This window comes from Macaca nemestrina, chromosome 5 (genome assembly GCF_043159975.1).
Source record: "Macaca nemestrina isolate mMacNem1 chromosome 5, mMacNem.hap1, whole genome shotgun sequence".
Classification (NCBI taxonomy): Eukaryota; Metazoa; Chordata; class Mammalia; order Primates; family Cercopithecidae; genus Macaca; species Macaca nemestrina.
This window is the reverse complement of record NC_092129.1, coordinates 99,162,411-99,177,799: the sequence shown is the minus strand read 5'-3', so window position 1 is coordinate 99,177,799 and position 15,389 is coordinate 99,162,411. Positions and strand designations below refer to the sequence as shown.

General features: G+C 40.3%; 1 pseudogene; it reads right to left on the bottom strand.

The window, feature by feature from the left end:
- Positions 1-241: 241 nt before the first annotated feature.
- On the bottom strand, positions 242-1,283 carry LOC105496172 (reticulocalbin-1 pseudogene; annotated as a pseudogene).
- Positions 1,284-15,389: the final 14,106 nt, after the last annotated feature.

Below are 15,389 nucleotides of genomic sequence, written 5' to 3'. Positions count from 1 at the left end.
GAGCCAGGGCGCCCAGCTGGGGGGGGAAAAAAAAACTTTTAAAAAGTCGTGTTGTACGAATATATCCCCAGAGAGAACTGTAATTTACCAAGGTTTTCAAGTGTTTTGGGAGAAATCTTACTGAAAGAATAGTGATGTCCATGTTCCAGTAAATACTGAGTGAAAAACAATTTTTATACCCCAATCTGAGGTATAAACTTGCTTTTTGTAGGAACACAACTGCTGTAAATTAGACAATTGAAGCAACCATCCAAGACAATAACAACGCCTATGACAGTCTGCTATATTCTGGTGTCTATCAAAGCTCATGATGATTCTTTGTGAGATCTTCCCCCATAATTGGTAGCTTGGCTTCCAACAAACATGTTCCAGTTCTCCAGTATTTCCTCTTTAGCCTCTCATCCTTGTTTTTGTCTGACTCATATACCAGATGCCTGGCCTCAGCCTGTGCGTGATCATAATCTTGAGGGAGGATCCAGTGACGAATCTCGTCTTTGTGCAACTTCCGATCCTTGTTCGATCTCAGAATTTGTAAAATTGCTCCCGTTCTGATAAAACCCAGTCTGGCTCAGGGTCATTCTCCTCATGGGAAAACATACCCGCAATATATTCATCCTGATCCACAAACCCATCCCTGTTCTTGTCGATGTCCTCCAGGGTTTTCAAAACCACAATTTCCTTCATATGCTCAAACTCTTCAGGATGCAGAAAGGCAGTGAACTCCTCCCGAGTGGCTGTCAGGGCACCATCAAGGTCTGCAGCTTTGAATCTTCTCTTGTCACGTGGCAGCATCTTTTTAAAGGTGTGATGATCTGAAGAATCATGAAACTCCGCGGGGTTTCCTAGGTAGTAACCATAGGTGGCTTGTTTGTATTCTTCCTAGGAAATTTTGTCATCCTTGTCCCTATCATAATCCTGCCAGACTTTGGCGACATTATCGAAGATGTGTCTTTTCTGCATCCGTTTGATCCAGGTTTTCAGCTCCTCAGTAGTGACAAAACCGTCTCCATCATTGTCGATTCGATCAACAATCTTCCCCAGCCTCTCCTTGCTCTTGTCCGGGGTGAGCTGGTCCAAGGTCTTGGAGTCCTCCTTGCCCAGGAAGGCCTCCTGGCCGTACTGGAAGCTCTGGTTGTCCCCTAGAGGCCGCTCGCCCAGCTCCGAGTCGGGCCGCACCACGCGCTCCTTGCGCAAGGTGGGATTGGCCCGCAGCGCCCGCGGGCCAGCAGCAGCGCCAGCAGCAGCCCCAGGACGAGCCCCAGGCGGCGGCCGCCGCGCGCCATCGTCCCGAGGAGAGGGCGTCCGGGAGAGAGGCGCCGAGTGAGCGACGACAGCGGCAGCTCGGGAATGCGGGCTCGGAGCGCGGCGGCAGCCGCGCGGCTGGGGCCGGCGCGGAGGAAGGGACCGGCCAGTCCCTCCGCCACGGCCTGACCCGCCCCGGAGCAGAGGTGCGCGTCCCCCGGTCCTGGGACTGGGAAGCTGCGGGAGGCCAATCTATTTCTATTCATAGTGAACCATAGATGTATGCTTGGGTAGGGCAGCAAAAATCATGGCAGTTTCGGTCAACAACCTCATCTCTTCCAACTTCTACACATGATCACAAAATGCATTATCCCTGACAATAGATTCTTCTCGAAGGAAAACAAAAGAGACTCAGACAAGTGGCAGTCCCTTATTTCATTCTGTAACAAACTCCTGCCAAAGCTTCACGACTTACCTAAATATTTATCTTAGCCTTAGAATTGGGAAGGAAGATTATAATGATTGGGATGTATATTAACCCAAAAATGAAGTCTTTTTTTTTTTTATTCTGATGGAAAGTAAGCGTGAATCTCCACACAGTGACTCATACCTGTAATCCAGCACTTTGGGAGGCTGAGGTGGAAGGATTGCTTCAGTCCAGGAGTTCAAGACCAGTCTAGGCAACATTTCTAAAATGAATGAATGAATGAATGAATGAATAAATAAATAAATGTAGTCCCAGCTACTCAGAAGCCTGAGATGGGAGGATCGCTTGAGCCTGAGAGATAAGGCTACAGTGAATTGTGATCGCACCACTTCATTCCAGCCTGGGCAACACAGCGATACCCATTCTCAAAAAAAAAAAAAAGAAAGAAAAAAGAAAGTATGATTTGGCTTATTAGTTTGACAAAACGAGGGTTTGGCCAATTATTTTACACGTTGGACGTTATCCATACATTGAATGAACTAATCTTGAAGCTCCAAGAATTTTTTTAAAATAAATAAATCACGTATCAGGTGAAATATTATATTTGCAAAGGTGAACTAACAACTTTTAGATTTTCCTAGCATTTTCTGTGTATATTGAGATGCCTCCAAGTGAAAGAGTAAGAGTAACTAATAATCATCTGATAACTCTTAGTGAAGCCTCTTTGGGAGACTTCCCAGAAATGAAATTACTCTTACCGAGCAACAAATATACTTGCAAGTTAGGTAGTTTCTAATTCCACGATTTCAACAGAATTGAAGGAGCACCTAATTGTGTTGTCAATGAGATAATTTAAAATAAAAATGTGGCCTGGTTCAGTGGCTCACGACTATAATCCCAACACTCTGGGAGGCCGAGGTGGACAGATTGCTTGGGCCCAGGAGTCTGAGACAAGCTTGGGCAGCATGGTGAAACCCTGATCTCTAAAAAAAAATAAAATAAAAATTAGCCGGGCATGGTGGCAGGTACCTTGAGTCCCAGCTATTCAGGAAGCTGAGGTGGGAGTATCGCTTGAGCCTGAGAGTTTGAGACTGCAGTGAGCTGTGATTGTGCCACTGCACCACAGCCTGAGTAATAGAGTGAGACCCTGTCTCAAAAAAAAAAAAATTAAAAAATTAAAACTAAACAATAAATAAAATAAAAATACAATTTTTTAGCATGTAACTTGAACGAAGTTTTAAATATTGAGTAATACTGCCACAATAAAACCTTCTATTCCCATTAGTTACTTATGGGAGTAAAGATTTCTCAGATTGTACATCATTAAAATTAAAAAGTAGAATCGATACTAAAAATCCCATTTTCTTCTAGTGATAAGTAATCGTAAGTAATAGTAATCCAGAGACAAACTTAAAATGTGGGTAGTAAGAGTCGCCACATCATAGTGTTGCTGCGAAGAGTAAGTAAACTAAAAGGAAAAGGATTTAGACAATGCCTGGCACATAATAAAATTCAATATATGTTAACTACTACTATTATTATTCCTATTATCATTATTACCACCGCAGGTGGCATAGAGGTGGCAATGATATAACTAACAGCTATTTCCACATGCATTTCCAAAATGGTTTACATTAATAATTAGTTACCAAATCGTAACATATATACCTTGTTTTGGTATGTTGGTACTGAAAATCATTTTAATACCTCAATCTAGAAAAGCATTTTTAGCATACAGCCCTGTAATCACAGAAAATAAAAGTCCCTTAGGTTCAGTTTTTATACATATTTTTTATGGAGAGAAGTATAAAATGATTTATTAAATATTTCTAAGCATTAAAATATATTACTTTAGGGTAAAATACTTTAGGGAAATATAATTGAAATGAGTTCAAGAAAAAAGCTGACAATGTGCATTTCTATGTTAAAGAAGAGTTTGTGCATGTATTTTTTAATGGTTTATGATAAATATTAAATTGGTACAGCTTTTGGAATTCATATGATATATTTAAAAGAGTGACATAACCATTTTACTTTAAAATGTCAGAATATGCAGAAAAGTATACACTTTGCAACCACTTAAGCCTACATTGGAAAATTTTCTTAAAAATTTTATTGACCGGGCACATGTATTTTGAAAATATTAAGAACACCACTTCCCTGGAGCTCCGTCTTTGATTTTCCACTCAACTGTACAACCACCTGAGTTGTAGAGTTAACTCACACTCATTGTTCAATTAGTCTCTTTATAATCAACTCTAACTGCTGAAGGAGTCTCTGAACAGGCATCTCTGCATGTGACCTTTCATTTAGTTTATATTCCCAAGTATCTATGGAACATCTCCAGTTATTGTTTTACTGACAACCTCAAGCATGAGTTGTTGAAACCAACCTTATTTCTCTTCCAAACTCTTACTCTGTATTTGCTAGTACATTTTTTAATGACAAAGAACCCGATACAAATGAGGTTTGTTAAAGAGAATCTATTGCCTCACACAACTAAAACCTTGAGTAAGAGAGAGAGTTTGGACATGGCTGGATTCAAGGCTCAAGTCTTATTTTCAGAGTTTGGCCTCTCTCCACACCCTGACTTTTTCTTCTATTGTGGTGGTAGCAGGCAAAGTGTCCATGTGATAGCAAGTGGCTGCCACAACTCCAGATTTAACAGTCTCTGAGCTCTAAACTCAGCAGGCAAGAATATCAACCTCCATCTTTCATCAAAAGGGACCAGGTGCAGTGGCTTGTGCGTGAAATCCCAGCACTTTGGGAGGCCGAGGCGGGTGGATCACTTGAGACCAGGAGTTCGAGACCAGGCTGGCCAACATGGTGAAACCCCATCTCTACTAAAAATACAAAAATTAGCCAAGCGTGGTGCACGTGCCTGTAATCCCAGCTACCTGGGAGGCTGAGGTGGGAGAATCACTGGAACCTGGGAGGTGGATGTTGCAGTGAGCCAAGATGGTGCCACTGCACTCCAGCCTGGGCAACAGAGCAAGACTCCATCTTAAAAAAAAAAAAATCCACTAGACATTCTCACTTCCGCTCCAATCTAGTTCTACAATGACTTTTTTTTTTTTTTTTTTTTTTTTTTTTTTTGAGACGGAGTCTCGCTCTGTCACCCAGGCTGGAGTGCAGTGGCCGGATCTCAGCTCACTGCAAGCTCCGCCTCCCGGGTTCACGCCATTCTCCTGCCTCAGCCTCCCGAGTAGCTGGGACTACAGGCGCCTGCCACCTCGCCCGGCTAAGTTTTTGTATTTTTAGTAGAGACGGGATTTCACTGTGTTACCCAGGATGGTCTCGATCTCCTGACCTCGTGATCCGCCCCAAAGTGCTGGGATTACAGGCTTGAGCCACCGCGCCCGGCCTACAATGACTCTTTCTCTAGTTGGTCCCCATACTTATTTTGTCACTGGAATATGATGGTTGTTAACAGTGAAGACAGAAGAAGCTATCTGGGCTTAAATTCCACCTCCATGCTTTCCTAGCTCTGCAAAATTTGGGCTGGTTTACTGAACTACTCTGTGCTTTTGTCCCTTCGCCTATAAAATGAGAGTAGTAGTAGTACCCTCTTCATAAGGTTGCTGTAGGAAGTAAATAAGCTAATTTATATAAAATACCCGGATAATATCCGGCACATAAAAACTGCCGTATGTACATTAGCTATTGCTATAAAAAAAATTATTCCCCCTCCATTTATCACAGAGGTGACAAAGATTAGCAATGGGAGCATTTTAGCCCATGCACATCAGTTCATGCCTGGTCTCACACTGCTTTTCCATCTTTATTTTCTGTTATTAGCCAATATTCAGTTACTCTAGGAGGCTGTCATCCATTTTTCCTCACATTCCCTGTATTTACTATTTTCTGTTTCTCTGTTTTGTTCAGTCTATTGATTTTTTCTGAAATGCTTCTGCTTTGTATATCTAGGATGCCGTGGTTTGGTATCAGTGTTTATGTTTCTTTTGATTTGGTTTGTGCTAAAATAATTGCAGGCTGAGTTGCAATTTTCGAACTAATAAAGGGCGAAATAGTCAAAAGCATACCTGTTCCTAGTCTGACGCTTGGTAATAGCCAATGCAACCTTTTTTCTAGCAGCAAAATTGGGAAATCGTTGAGAAAGAGAGAGAGATTGAGAAAGAGATATTGAGAGACATTGAGAGAAAGGGAGCAATACTGAAAGAGAGAGAGAAATTGAGAGAATGCTACTGGTAAACAGATACACACGCTCGCGTGCATGCGCACACACACACACACACACACTTCATTATGAAACCTGAGCAGAACACGCTGTTAACTGTTCAGGAGCAAACTGGAGTTTGATGGAGTGAGTTAGTATCCTGGAATGAATAGGCTAAACATCCCATAATTGAACTACTCTGATCTCCTGACAATCTGTGGGACCAAAAGTGTGTGCTAAATAGGATTACTTACTTCTTCTACTTTGTCAAAAACAAGGACACTTGAAAAAGTTGTGGAAATTTTGAGTGTGTTCCTATGACCAGCTTCACAAGACAAGATTGTCCCAATGGTTCTGTGCCTAGAGTTACTCTGGGGGAATGTCTACATAACTCCTTTCGGAGATACCATAACTGTTCCTTTGTACTCTATACTTTGTGCAAAACAGATTCTATGACCTCAATTATAGTTGAAAAAGTATTACTTGGCACAACTCTATAATTCTTAGCCAAAACTGAGTTTTGGCATTTAAAAAAAAAGTAATATAGGTTTGCAATCCCACGATTCTACATCTGAAGTCTAAAACTCTCCTAAAACTGAAAATGCATTCATAACTCACTTGGCAGCAAAACCTGTCCTGACCTGGACTCATTTAGCAGTAAATCCTGTCTGAAATTGAGATCATTTATAATGTTTATCCCACTTTGTATCAATATGTTTAGGTAAACTTGTCTAACTTTTATATATATATCATATATACATTTTATGTATATATATCTTATATCCATATATAGTGAAACTGAACAGATGTAAAAACGTCTGTCAAATACAGTCTTCCTTTCACTGTGCATTTGATCTATTAGATAGGGGCTGAGGTTAAAGCTGGATTTTAAAACATTTCAAATGGATAATGATGAGCACCATAAATTAATTTACATTTACGTTTCCAGATTATGAGAAACTTTTTAGAATCTGCTGTTCTTGTAGTTTCAAGGAAATGCTGGTAAACTTGTTTAACTTTTCTATAGGTTAATAGACATCCTAAAAGTTATTCTTTTTGTGTGCCTTCTTCTTCATTCAAATATTTAAAGCTTTTCTGCGTTTGTGACCCAATACTGTTTACTATTGGCCCCCAGAATCCCACCATAGGCCTAGAAGCAGCCCCCAGTTCACCTGCCCTTTCAGAGGTGTCTCAGTTCCTTGTTTCTAACAGATGTAGCAGGGTGATTCCCATAGCTGGATTTGTTTTCATCTTTCTTTCTCTAGCTTAATTTCTAAACTTTTGTTCTCCTAATATGCCATCAATATTTTTATCATTTTCCTATTTTCTATTTCTAATTCTCTTTTTATTTTTAATTAAATGTAATTAATTAATTAATTTTTGAGATGGAGTTTCACTCTTGTCCCCCATGCTGGAGTGCAATGGCATGATATCGGCTCACTGCAACCTCTGCCTCCCAAGTTCAAGCCATTCTCCTGCCACAGCCTCCCAAGCAGCAGGAATTACAGGCATACACCACAACTCCCTGCTAATTTTTATACTTTTAGTAGAGACGGGGTTTCACTACGTTGGCCAGGCTGGTCTCAAGCTCCTGACTCCAAGTGATCTGCTTGCCTCGGCCTCCCAAAGTGCTGAGATTACAGGTGTGAGCCCCTGTGCCCAGACTATTTATTTATTTATTTATTTTGAGACTCCATCTCCATCTGTCACTTGGTTTGGAGTGCAGTGGTGCAATTATGGCTCACTGAACCCTCAACCACCCTGGGCTCAAGTGATCCTCCTGCCTCAGTCTCCTGAGTAGCTGGGACTACAGGCATGTGCCAACATGCCCGGCTAAATTTTGTTGTTTTTTTTTTTTTTTTTTTTGAGACGGAGTCTCACGCTGTTGCCCAGGCTGGAGTGCAGTGGCGCGATCTCGGCTCACTGCAAGCTCCGCCTCCTCGGTTCACGCCATTCTCCTGCCTCAGCCTCCTGAGTAGCTAGGACTACAGGCGCCCGCCACCGCGCCCGGCTAATTTTTTGTATTTTTAGTAGAGACGGGGTTTCACCGTGGTCTCGATCTCCTGACCTTGTGATCCGCCCGCCTCGGCCTCCCAAAGTGCTGGGATTACAGGCTTGAGCCACCGCGCCCGGCCAATTTTGTATTTTTTTGTAGAGACAGGATTTTGCCATGTTGCCCAAGCTGGTCTCGAGCTCCTGGGCTCAAGTCATCTGCCTGTCTTGACCTCCCAAAGTGCTGGGATTATAGGCCTGAGCCACCACACCAGCACTCTTTTCTTAATTGCCCCCCAAAATAGTAACCTATTTTAGAAATAAAATTTTCATGCTTACCAAAACACGAATAGAAATGAGGTTAAGTATACCAGAATTTCATATAAAGGGAACTTGCACTTGAGGAAAAATTACTGTTCTTACAAGTCTTCAAAAGTAGCTTCTAGTCATTACTTTCATGCAGACATCCCCTGATTCTGTGTATATAGCACAGTCACCATAATTTATGAGATAATGTGACTCTCCCCAAAAGGTGGGGCTGATAATTTATGTTCCTGGCTTAGGAATGGCTTAGATAACTCAAGCAGTTTCTCTCCTACACATGCCCTCATACCTGATTCAAGCCATTGAACCAACCTGGGATTCATTGAGTCATTCAGTCTGAACATCCTGAAGGTTCTCTACACCACACTTTCAAAGAAGGCATTGCTATAGAGTCTGCTATTGCAGCTCAAATCATAAGCATTAGAGTGCTTTTCGGGTTTATACTTGTTCAACTAGACATACATATCAAGCAAAAACATCTTGAGCTCTGTATAGATGGTAATAAGTAAAGGTTATCATAAACAGAAAGTTTGTGATATATCCAAATTGTAAAAGCATGGCCCTTACACAGGAAGATGTGAGGCTTCCTAATCTCTGAGCTAACATTAAAGGCTTCTTTTTCATTTGTGCCTAGTTCTGCTGTCTAGTAGTATAACTACTCTCTTAAACAGTAACAGTTGGTGTCTCTTTGCCACTGGCATTTTGTAATTAGACTCAGCTCCAGCACTGACATGATGACATATAAGTGGTAAGCGGCAGTAGTTTATGTTCATGATAATGCATTCCAGTAGACTAAAAGTCAATAACCACTTGACATTCAGAAAGCATCCTCATGCTGGCAAATGCAATGCTTCTTAGTCAGTTTGGGTTGCCATGACAAAATACTGTTGTTGTGGCTTAAACAACAGAAATTCATTTTCTTGAAGTTCTGGAGGCTGGAAGTCCAAGATCAGGATGCTGGTATGATCAAGTTCCGGCAAGAACCTTTTTTCCGGCTTGCAGAAGATGCCTTCTTGCTGTATCCTCACATGGCAGGGAGAGAAAGAGGGCAAGTTATCTGGCATCTCTTCTTTAAGGGCACTAATCCCATCATGGGGCCCCCAGCCCTATGACCTCATCTAAACCTAATTACTGTCCAAAGCTCCATTCCAAATACTATCATACTGAGGGTTAGGGCTTCACATAAGAATTTCAAAGGGACACAATTTATTCCACAGCAGCTTCACAATACCCTTTCAGAGTAAGTAATGAAATAGTTATGTCTTCTGGGAAAAGCATCTGCAGGAAGTAATGAAGCAACAGGCTTAGCCAAGAGGTACAGGTGAAAGAGTTTTCTCAAGAAACTCTCTCTCTCTCTCTCACACACACACACACACACACAGACACACACACACAGACACACACACACAGACACACACACACAATGATTTCACAATTTAGCACCCGAGAAATTCCCTCAAACTGCAGCACTTGGTCCTTAACATAAGGACTTGATTCTTTAGGGAAATTTACTTTTCAGAATAATTTTGGTGTTTTTTAACATTGCTGCCTGAAGACTAACCAGGGAACAAAAACAAAAAGCTGTAATTCCCTTTTGCCTGCTGAAGTGAAGTCGTTTAGTATATCTACATCCACAATTAATCCTTAACAAAGAGCATTTCTTTTTTTTTTTTTTTTTTTTTTTTTTGAGACGGAGTCTCACTCTGTCGCCCAGGCTGGAGTGCAGTGGCTGGATCTCAGCTCACTGCAAGCTCCACCTCCCAGGTTTATGCCATTCTCCTGCCTCAGCCTCCCGAGTAGCTGGGACTACAGGCGCCCGCCACCTCGCCCGGCTAGTTTTTTGTATTTTTTAGTAGAGACAGGGTTTCACCGTGTTAGCCAGGATGGTCTCGATCTCCTGACTTCGTGATCCGCCCGTCTCGGCCTCCCAAAGTGCTGGGATTACAGGCTTGAGCCACCGCGCCAGGCCACAAACAGCATTTCTTTACTCATTGCTGGACTGAACAATTTCAGAGGAACAGGAATTATCATTTATTATTGGTTTTCAATTCTTTTGCAGTTTTATATTTTCATGCTTTAGTGATTGAGTTTAGCCTAGAGGGGATTCCAGAAATAAAAGATCATCCTTTTGAAGACCTATTCTTTCCTTGACTGCTTTTTTTTTCTTTTTTCTGGAGGGAGTTGTTTTATTTTTACTAAATAGGTTGCCACCTCCCACCCAAGACCTGCTTTCTCCATGAGTCTTACTTCACTCCACTCTGAATTTTTCCTTTCTATGACTCTTAAAACATTGACTGTATGGGCTGCATATTACTCCCTCTTTAGTTCTCTAAAATGATCACACATAACATTCAATAAATATTTGTTTAAATCATTGATTTTTTTTTTTTTTTTTGAGATAGAGTTTTGCTCTTGTTGTCCAGACTGGCACGATCTCGGCTCACTGCAACCTCCATCTCCCAGGTTCAAGGGGGATTCTCCTGTCTCAGCCTCCCAAGTTGCTGGGATTACAGGTGCCTGCCACTAGGCCTGGGCTAATTTTTATATTTTTAGTAGAGGCAGGGTTTCACCATGTTGACCAGGCTGGTCTCAAACTCCTGACCTCAAGTAATCCACCTGCCTTGGCCTCCTGAAGCACTGGGATTACAGGTGTGAGCCACCATGCCCGGCCTCATTGATATTTTTATAAATAGCTCTAGTTCATTAATTATGTATCTGCTATGTACAGTTTTTAAAAGAGTTAAGGATGAAAGAGAGAACAAGTTGTGTGCAACTGAACTTCTTCCTGGAAGTCTCAGAAGTCTCTTTATTGTTTAGGCTACCCCAAACATCTCATCTGATCCATAGGGCCACCTGGCAAAAAGCAGGACACTAGACACACACACTCTTGGATACCTAAATTTATCTCAATAGTCTATCAGATCATCCCTCTCCCTATCCAGGGATTGGTTTGGACAGGTGCAGGCCTCTTTTCTAGGGGTCTCTTTTGTTTTATTTCCAATGTTCTCTCCCTCTTCCAGCACAGGAAGAGGATTTTTGGTTTTTTAATTTGCTCTCAGGTAGGAATTGACAAAGATTTCTTGCTTTAGCCAGGCTCCTGAACCTTCTCTTAGGCCCATCTGTGTACTTCCTTCCAAAATCCAGTTTTAGCAAAGAACCCTAAGTCAGCTGAGCAAGAACCCTCCACTGTTGACATGTGATCACCCTTGTTATCCTATCAGTTCCTCATCTCCTACCATCCCCCAGGTGATGTTGAGTCACCCTGGCCTATCTTCAGCAAGAATCTTGTTTAGGTCTATTTAGTCAGAATCCCTCTCACCACCCTAATATTTCCTCTTACAGTAATTTTTGATCCACTGACCCCATCCTGCTCTTTGGCTATAAATTCTGACTTGTCCATGCTATCTTTAGAGTTAAGACCAATCTGTCTCCAGTGCAAAATCACAGTGCCATGGTCCCAATACCTATCATCATGATCCTGAATAACATCTTTAACATGCTTTAACAAGTGTCATTGAATAGTTTATTTCTTTAACAAAATGAAGGAAGATGGGGGCAGAGTGGAACTCACTTAGGTATTTTGTCAAATGTTATACCACCTATATTTTCTGTATTATACTTGGACTTGAACATTTGAACTTAAAAAGCAAGCAAGCAAGCAAGCAAACTGTATTAGACAGGGTTCTCTAGAGGGGCAGAACTGATACAATAGATGTATATATAAAGGAGAGTTTATTAAGGAGTATTGACTTGGCTGGGCATGTGGCTCACACCTGTATACCCAGCACTCTGGGAGGCCGAGGCAGGCGGATCACAAGGTCAGGAGATCGAGACCATCCTGGCTAACATGGTGAAACCCCATCTCTACTAAAAATACAAAAAAATTAGCTGGGTGTTGTGGCAGGCACCTGTAGTCCCAGCTACTCGGGAGGTTGAGGCAGGAGAATGGTGTGAACCCAGGAGGCAGAGCTTGCAGTGAGCCGAGATCCAGCCACTGCACCCCAGCCTGGGTGACAGAGCGAGATTCCATCTCAAAAAAAAAGGGAGTATTGACTCACACGATTACAAGGTGAGGTCCCACAGTAGGCCATCTATAAACTGAGGAGCAAAGAAGCCAATCTGAGTCTTAAAGCTGAAGAACTTGGAGTCCAGTGTTCAAGAGCAGGAAGCATCCAGCACATGAGAAAGATGTAGGCTGGGAGGCTAAGCCAGTCTAGTCTTTCACGTTCTTCTGTCTGCTTTTATGCTGACCATGCTGGCAGCTGATTATATTGTGCCCACCCAGATTAAGGGTGGGTCTGCCTTTCCCAGTCCACTTACTCAAATGTTAATCTCCATGGCAACACCTTCACCGACACACCCAGGATCGCTATTTTGCATCCTTCAATCCAATCAAGTAGACACCCAGTATTAATACTCACACAAACAAAAACAGGAAGTCGCTACCTTGGTTCTTTGGTTCTATTGTGATGAACTTTGGGGCAATGGTGGCCTAACTACTGGGAAGGGTTATGGGAACAAAAGAAAATGGAGAAGGACCACATCCATCAATATGGTCATGTCTCAGTATCCATGGGGTATTGGGTTCAGGAAAACCCCCACCTCTGAGGATACCAAAATCCACAGATGCTTGTCCATTATATAAAATGGTGTATGCACATGGACCACTGTTCTAATAAAAATTTTTAAAATATATTTTTAATTAAAAAATAAAATAGTGTTGTATTTCCATATAACCTATGCACATCCTCCAGGATATTTTAAACTATCTCTAGATTAATTGTAATACCTAATACAATGTAAATGCTGTATAAATGGTTGTGTTGTTACAGGAATGATAACAAGAAAAAATGTCTGCACATATTCAGTACAGACACAACCATTCCTTTTTTAAAAAATTTTTTCAATCCATGGTTGGTTGAATCTACAGATGTGGGATTCACAGATGCAGAGGGCTGACTGTATTTGGAAACATCATGCAGTCACAGATTATGGCAATTTGGTTCAACGTTGAAGGTAGTCTAAAAATTATTGAAGGAATTATTCAAATAATACTTCTGAGAAACAAGATTTAGCAATACATTTAAATCCTTATTTTTGAATGAGTCACAAAATTGTTTGTCCTAGATTCCTTCAGTTTTCCCTCATTCATAACTCACAACTTTTTTCTACAAAAATCCATTAACAATTTATATCTGTAAAGTGAAATTTTGATCATTTGATTGCTGTCAGAGCAGTGGTTTGCTTTCAGCAAAAGTGATATTTTGTCCCTGATCAAGTAGGAGGATAGCTGTGTAAGGAGCCTATCTTGTTGTTAAAAAATGGAGACTGCATCTCTGACAAAGAATCCATTTGCAAGTCGTTAATCTCAGGGGAGATTTAGAGAAGTAAGTTAATATTTTCTTGCTAAATTCTCTATCGTCATAATACCATGAATTAGTTGTAAATAATACAAAGGTTCGTGTGAATGAAAAGTATCTATACATGAAGAGCTGGAGGAAAGTAAATTTAGCTGCTGAAGATACATGTTATAAGGCTTTGTATTAGCAGGCAGTTAATGTTACATTCTTCTCCTAATATTTCCTACATTTTTCTTATTGCTAATCAACTATGTTACAAGAGGAATTTATTACATTGATTGTATTCTTATTAATATTTTTTAAAAGAAATATTATATTTGTTTTTCATTTTACCATTTAACACCTATTATTTTTCCACTAAGCAATGATTCTTAACATAAGGCTGAAATCAATAGACATTTAACAAAGAATATATATACGTTTATCATCAATCGAAAACCCCGAGGACCTAATACAGCACGTACTAAAATTGAGTTTCAGTTTATCCTTGATTTTGTATTTTTGGGAAATTCTTTTTAGAGGCTTTGGTTTATTTCACTGAGAAAATAGCACAATTCTCAATATCAATTGACTAAAATATTTAAAATATTTAAGGAAATATAATAGAGAAAAAGTTATTTATTGCATATTGCTAGAATATGAACATTTAGAACACTTTCTCACATGTTCACTCTGCCTCTGGTATTACAGTACAGCAAGCTAATTTGGATTTTGTGTGATTTTTACACAGAAAACCTTCACTTTAAAAAGGAGTTCGAAGTAGAGAGTTTTCTTTCCTGGAAAGCAGTACCAAACTAATATCTTTAGAAAAAGCTGCATGAAGCATGAAGTTGCATTTGGTTATCTGATTACAATTGCCTGCATCCAAGTCAAGAAACCAAAATGAGAAAAGGTAAAAACTTGAATGTCAAGTTATTAAATCAATTATAACACCAGAATTAGATTATGCTACTAATTGATATTAGGAGTGCAAGGGAAAATGTATAGCTAAAATTAAGAAAAATTGAAAATATGGCTATAGATGGGCCCAAGCATTAAAAGAATCTGACTATTAATTACAGATCCTGTTATGAAAATCAGGCAACTCCATGTACAGGGAATATGCAGAGATGTTAGAAATGAGCCATTGCCATACCAGGACCTCAAACTTTTTACAAATCAGCTTCTTTATTTGCAGAGTGCCTGGGAATTCCTGCTTTTTCTATATGGCATAATCCTCTTTAATATGGGTACTTATTCTGTCATCATCCCATCATAGTCCAAACTGCACTACTTCTTTGGGTTCTGGAACCCATCTGACAGGAAGAATTTCATGGTTGAGTTTTAAACAAAGAATTATGCTTGCATATATTGACATGGTACCATATCAACATTGCTAGAAGCACTCTCTCTGACTTTAAAGAAACATGCAGCAATTATTTTTATACATTATCCTTGTTGAATTGAACTCAGTATTATTTGAAATTCTAGCGCTGCATATATATGCATATATGAGGTCATAAAGGAAACATTCCAGGGAATGTTTTAATAATAGGGTAAAGGAAAAGAAAAGAAGGGACTAAACAATTTGCATAGAATGAAATTTTACAGTTTAGAAAGAAATCTCTGCAAGAAATTGAAAATTCTGTAGGACTAACAATAAACTTTATGGGCTCATAAAATCTGTAATTATTTTAACCTTTCCATAAAAGTTCTTGGAGAGCTATCCTCCCCACCCAACCCTGCTTCTCCTGTCCTTTGGTATGTAAATTAGAGTTAGAGGTAACTTGTTGAAAGACCAACAAACCAAAGGGGATAAGGCCCACTTGAAATCTGCAGTTTATAAAAAGTCAGGGCCTCTGTTCATGGCCAAGGATTACTTCTTCTT